We start from the raw sequence: 6,247 nt of genomic DNA on the forward strand, positions 1-6,247 counted from the left end.
CCATTCTCCTGCCTCAGCCTCCCGAGTAGCTGGGACTACAGGGGCCTGCCACCACGCCCAGCTAATTTTTTTTGTATTCTTAGTAGAGACGTCACCGTGTTAGGATGGTCTTGATCTCCTGACCTCGTGATCCACCCGCCTCGGCCTCCCAAAGTGCTGGGATTACAAGCGTGAGCCACCGTGCCCTGCCAAGGTGGCCACAATTTTTATTTCTTTTGTTTGGATCATTCTGGTCACCTGTTGCCAAGGATTCTAATATTTAGAAATTGTTCCTGCTGTTTCTGGTTATCAGAAGAATGGAAAGAATGTACACATTTGGTTATAGATACACATTCAGTGATGTATACCTTAAATCAGAGTTGCCTTGAGCTTCTAAACTCTTATAGGAGTTTCAATGAGATACCCCTTTCCTATTCCCCAAACCTTCTCTCTAGGATAAAGGTATAAATCTGTGGAAACCAGGGCAAAGGATCATCTGTATGACAGACACATCACTGTGGTCTGAATCACTGCCCCTTCCTTCTCTTGCTGAGATAATGTCATTAAATCAAACTCTATTCATTTCCTCTGAGAAGATATTATGTGTTCTGCACATGGTGGGAGGTACTGCTGACCAATAGTGAATATAACTCAGTTCCTGCCCTCAAGAAGTTTACATTCTAATAGTGAAGGTAGAGAACAAAAATAACTAATTAGACCAAGCACGGTGGTTCATGCTTGTAATCCCAGTACTTTAGGAGGCTGAGGTGAGTGGATCACCTGAGGTTAGGAGTTCAAGACCAGCCTGACCAATATGGTGAAACCCCACCTCTACTAAAAACATACACACAAAAATGAGCCAGCCTGTGGTGACAGGCACCTGTAATCCCAGCTACTCAGGAGGCTGAGGCGGGTGAATCTCTTGAACCCAGGAGATGGAGGTTGTAGTAAGCTGAGATCACACCACTGCACTCCAGTCTGGGCCACAGAGAGAGACCCTGTCTCAAAGAAAAAAAAAAAAAAAAACCTAATTGAAATATAGTATAATAAATGCTATGGCAGAGACAATTACAGATGATTATAGAAACACAGGGTAGATGACAGGAATGATCTAGAAAAGGTATGTGACTGAGGTGAGTTTTGAAAGATGAGAAGGGGTTACCTACATGAAGAAATGTGTTGTAGACAGTGTGGACAACACGTGCAGAAACATGGAGTTGACAGAGCCTGACATTTTCAGGGCTATGCTAGCACCCTTAGAATAGTTTCTTTTCCAGAAGGCTCCTTTGTTCTTTTTACATTGTGACCCCTGTCTGGACCTGCACCTCAATCTATCAAATATAGAAGGGCAATTATTCTTTTTTTTTTTTTTAAATTTGAGATGGAGTTCACTCTGTCACCCAGGCTGGAGTGCAGTGGCGCATCTCGGCTCACTGCAAGCTCCACCTCCGGGGTTCACGCCATTCTCCTGCTTCAGCCTCCTGAGTAGCTGGGACTACAGGTGCCTGCCACCATGCCCGGGTAATTTTTTGTATTTTTAGTAGAGACGGGGTTTCACCATGTTAGCCAGGATGGTCTCGAACTCCTGACCTCATGATCCACCCACCTGGACTTTCCAAAATGCTGGGATTACAGGCGTGAACCACCATGCTGGCCTGGGCAATTCTTAAGTAGAGGGTTAATAGTTAAACTGCAAAGTGGAATTATGTTTGAACAAAAATCAGCAGCATTGTTATAAAGAGAATACAAGAGGTAAAGTTAGGAGGAAGAAAAGAGTTAATAGAAAAGAGTCAGCGCCTAACCACTATCACCACCACCACTTCCCACCAAGATGTCAGGAGGCACCATCCTCCAGGTGTTTGATTCTAGGACAATGGGTGGCCTGAGGAGATGGTGTGCAATCAGACCACGCAGAAGATATTTGTATTAGCACATTTGTAAACTGAGAGCTGCCAATACTTTTGTAAAGTGTGAGAAAACACAAGCCTTTATCAGCAACTGACCAAAATGATGGTGCTAGCTTTTATAATATGACCCTATCCAGGAAGTTCTCACTCTTTGCTGCATAGACAGCTCCAACCAGGTATGTTGGTGCACACCTGCAATCTCAGCACTTTGGGAAGCAAAGGAGGATGGCCCAGATCAGGCTGAACAACATAGTGACAGCTCCTCTCTACAAAAAATTATTTCTAAATGATAATAAAAATAAAAAACAAATTAAAAAATAACTCCAGAATGTATCTAATGATCTGATGTCCTGTTAGTCTTCGTTATTCAGTTGACCTAACACGCAAGATGTTTGCCAGTAGAAGATTGTTAGCTGTGTTTTTTGAGGCCTATACCTTGGATTCCCACATTTCAGTATCCCCAGAAAATCCAGCTAATTTGTCTTTAATTTCCTTTTCACCTTGATACACAGTGTTCTACCCGGAGTTGAGAAATCAGCCAGTTACCCCTAAACAACCTGAGATGTCAAAACCTGTTATACCTCTTACTATAAACAAGTTAAGCAAATTGCAAAAGCTAGAAATTTCATCCACATGGTATGTACAAATTTCAATAAATCATGAACTTAGCATGTCAAGGTAGAGCATGAAATTAAAATCATTGGTCATCTCAAGGTCTTTCTGCAATGGGGCTGAATCTCAAAGGAAATAATTTTTTATGGCATGAATGAAAATGCATAAGATTAACTCTTCACCTTTCCTTCCGATTCTGTTCCTTCTTGATCAAGATTTCTAAATCAATAATATGTTTTTGAACTCTTACCTTGATTTCATAAGGATTTTTATCTCTAGCTTCACATCTTCTCACTTTTCCCCTGGATTCAATTCAAAAGCCAGCAGAGGAAAGTGTTCTCATCTGTTGCTCAAATCACAGAAGTGCAATTCTCCTTCACAGTTATTTATTTTATTTTGCTTTATGTCCCAGTGGTTTACTATAAAGTAATTTCTGTCCTTGAATTAACTTTTGACATAAGTGAAAGTATTGAGTAGATTTGGTTTCTGGATTTGCTTTTAGAAATTTTGATGTGGAGAAGGCAGGGAAATAATACATTATGCCAGAAATAACTGGTTTGCCTAAGTCTTTTATGTTTGACGAGAGCCTGTGACTCCAAAATTTGGATTTAGAAACATTATTTTTCTTCTTAGAAGGTGAAAAGAACCTAAGGGAGCATCTAGAAGAACAAATAAGAACATCTTTACAAACTGATGTTAAAATGGTAGATTAATGCCCTTCTAGATAATAAACCTATCTAGATAATAAATAAATACTGAAACCTCCTCTTCCCTTCTAGATAACGAAACCTATTCTGAAATTAAAATAACTGTTTTTTTTTTTTTGAGATGTAGTCTCGCTCTGTCGCCCCCGTCTCCACTAAAACTAAATAACTTTTATGAGGCCATTATAACATAATACTAGACACAGTTCAATGAAACAGATTTGATGGACCAGAACTGACTCTATTATATGTAAATTATACTATAGGAAGCATCACAAATCAATGAGAAACAGATGGACAATTCAAAAAACTGCATTGGCTAAAAAAATGAGTGTCATAAAAAGGGTTGGAAGAGACTAAAAAACACAACAAAATGTAATATATGGACTTTGGTCTCAGAGACAAACAAATCCATTATAAAAAGATACTCCTGAGCTATCAGAAAAATCTTTATATGGACTTAGGTGATATTAAAGAATTACTGTTTATTTTTGTTTTTGTTTAGTAACCAAACAAAACATTTTTAAAAACAAAAACAAACAAACTTCATTGCCTAGGCTGGAGTGCAGTGGCACAATCACAGCTCACTGCAGCCTCAACCTCCCAGGCTCAAGCAATCCCCCACCTCAGCCTCCTGAGTAGGTGGGACTGTAGGTACTCGTCACCATGCCCAGCTAATTTTTTAACTTTTTGGAGAGACAGGGTCTTGCTATGTTGCCCAGGCTGATCTTGAATTCCTGAGTTTAAGCTACTCCGTCATCTTGACCTCCCAAAGTGCTGGGATTACAGGCATGAGTCAACGTGCCTGGGCTAGGAATTATTGTTAATAATAATAATTATTGTAAATTTTGTTAGGTGAGATAAAGGCATGAAAATTATATTTTTAAAAATAAGATGTCTTTTTCAGGCAAAGAAACATACTAGATTATTTACAAGTGAAATGACTAGATGTCTGGGATTTGTGTTAAAGTATTCCAGATTAAAAAGGAAAAACAGGCAGACAGCTCCTTCTCTGCTGTACTGCCCATCTATCGTAATAAAATAAAATATAAAATAAAACAGAAAAACGGAAAGAGAAGAAATAAGAAAGGCAAAATTATCATTGGTGAAGAATGAGAATGTATTATTATTCTTGCTACTTTCATGTACTTAAAAATGTCTGCAATAAATAAGTTATTACAAAAACACTGAAATCATGTTTTCAAATAAAATCTCATGTTGAAACAGAAAGAAAAAGCGTTTATATTTCTGGTAGAGAGGAGAGGGCTGTAAACCTCTTCCAGCTCTTCATGCTTTCCCAGGAAAGCCCCTAAAATGCCTCCATGGAACTTGATTTGAAAACTGCTGCATCTGCTTTCACTCTTTCATGCAACAGCTGAGGCTCTCTCCAAGCCTTATAGCTTCAGAGTTGACTGTTCCCATTCCACAACTGACCTCTTTGTGAACGCATGCTGTACTCACCTTCCTGCACAATCCCCTCTTCACCTTCCCAGGTAGGGGTCTGCCTCACGTACACAACACTGGCTTCAACCCTCCCTTGCTCTTGGGGCCTGCCAACTTGGTAAATATGTTACTCATCATTCCATTTGTATCCTTTGTATGCAGAATATTCACCATAGAACTAACCAGGGTAGTTTTCATCTTTTTTTTTTTTTTTTTTTTGAGACGAAGTCTCGCTGTGTCGCCCAGGCTGGAGTGCAGTGGCCGGATCTCAGCTCACTGCAAGCTCCGCCTCCCGGGTTTACGCCATTCTCCTGCCTCAGCCTCCCGAGTAGCTGGGACTACAGGCGTCCGCCACCTCACCCGGCTAGTTTTTTGCATTTTTTAGTAGATGCAAACGGGGTTTCACTGTGTTAGCCAGGGTGGTCTCCATCTCCTAACCTCGCGATCCACCAGCCTGGGCCTCCCAAAGTGCTGGGATTACAGGCTTGAGCCACTGCGCCGGGTCAGTTTTCATCTTAATAAAGAACTGCTGTAGGAAAGAAAAAAGTACTGGGGCAATTAGTCAACTACTGAGAAGAAAATCTGTATATGTCTTAACGTACGCTGTACTCTGAAGACACAAAGGTAACAAAAAGTCAAATGTGAAATAAAAACAAAAGCATATAATGAACAGCTAAAATATTGTGGTTAAATATCAAATCCCTGGGTGAAAGAAAGATGAAAACTTGTAATTTTGAAAGTAAAGATCAAGAATTTTGGCTACAGAAATTTCAGAAATTTCATATCAAAAACGCAAATGTTTTAAAATTTAAAATCACATAATAAGCTAGAAAAAGAGTCATAGCAAAAAAAAACAAAACAAAACATAGTTAACATTTTTATTATAAAAAAGAGCTCATAAAATCATCAACACCACAAAAGAATAAGAGGCAATGGTCATAGGCATTTTAAGTGAAAAAAATAGCACATACATGTTTACATACATATTAATATAACTATTAATTAAATGTAAATTTAACTATGAGAGTTATCACATACAAAACAGGAATTTTTTTTAGAGTAGTAAATATAATTATTGTTAGGCTCAAAAGAGTCTTTAAACTGTTCAAAACTTTGATTCTAATTCTTAGAATTTAACCTAAAAAAATTAAATTAAAAAAATGAACAAAGTGGTTCATCAAGTGTCACCTATAATAGCAAAAAATTCAAAACAAACTAAATATTTAGCAATAGAATGATTGGATAAATAATGACACAAATGCCCAATGACACTTTTATTTATTTATTTATTTTCTAGAGATGGGGTCTTGCTCTGTCACCCTGGCTGGAGTGCAATGGCATGTTCAAAGGTCATTGATTGCAACCTCAAACACCTGTGCTCAAGGGCTCCTCCTGCCTCAGCCTCCTGAGTAGCTGGTACTAGAGGCATGCCACTGCACCTAAATAATTTTTTTTTTTTTTAATTTCTGTAGTTAGGGTCTTGCTTTGTTGTTCCAAGTGACATTTTAAAAAATGCTTATGTTGGTCGGGTGCAGTGGCTCACGCCTGTAATGCCAGCACTTTAGGAGGTCAAGGCGAGCAGATTGCCTGAGGTCGGGAGTT

Source organism: Colobus angolensis, unplaced genomic scaffold (genome assembly GCF_000951035.1).
Source record: "Colobus angolensis palliatus isolate OR3802 unplaced genomic scaffold, Cang.pa_1.0 Scaffold213, whole genome shotgun sequence".
NCBI classification, from domain to species: domain Eukaryota; kingdom Metazoa; phylum Chordata; class Mammalia; order Primates; family Cercopithecidae; genus Colobus; species Colobus angolensis.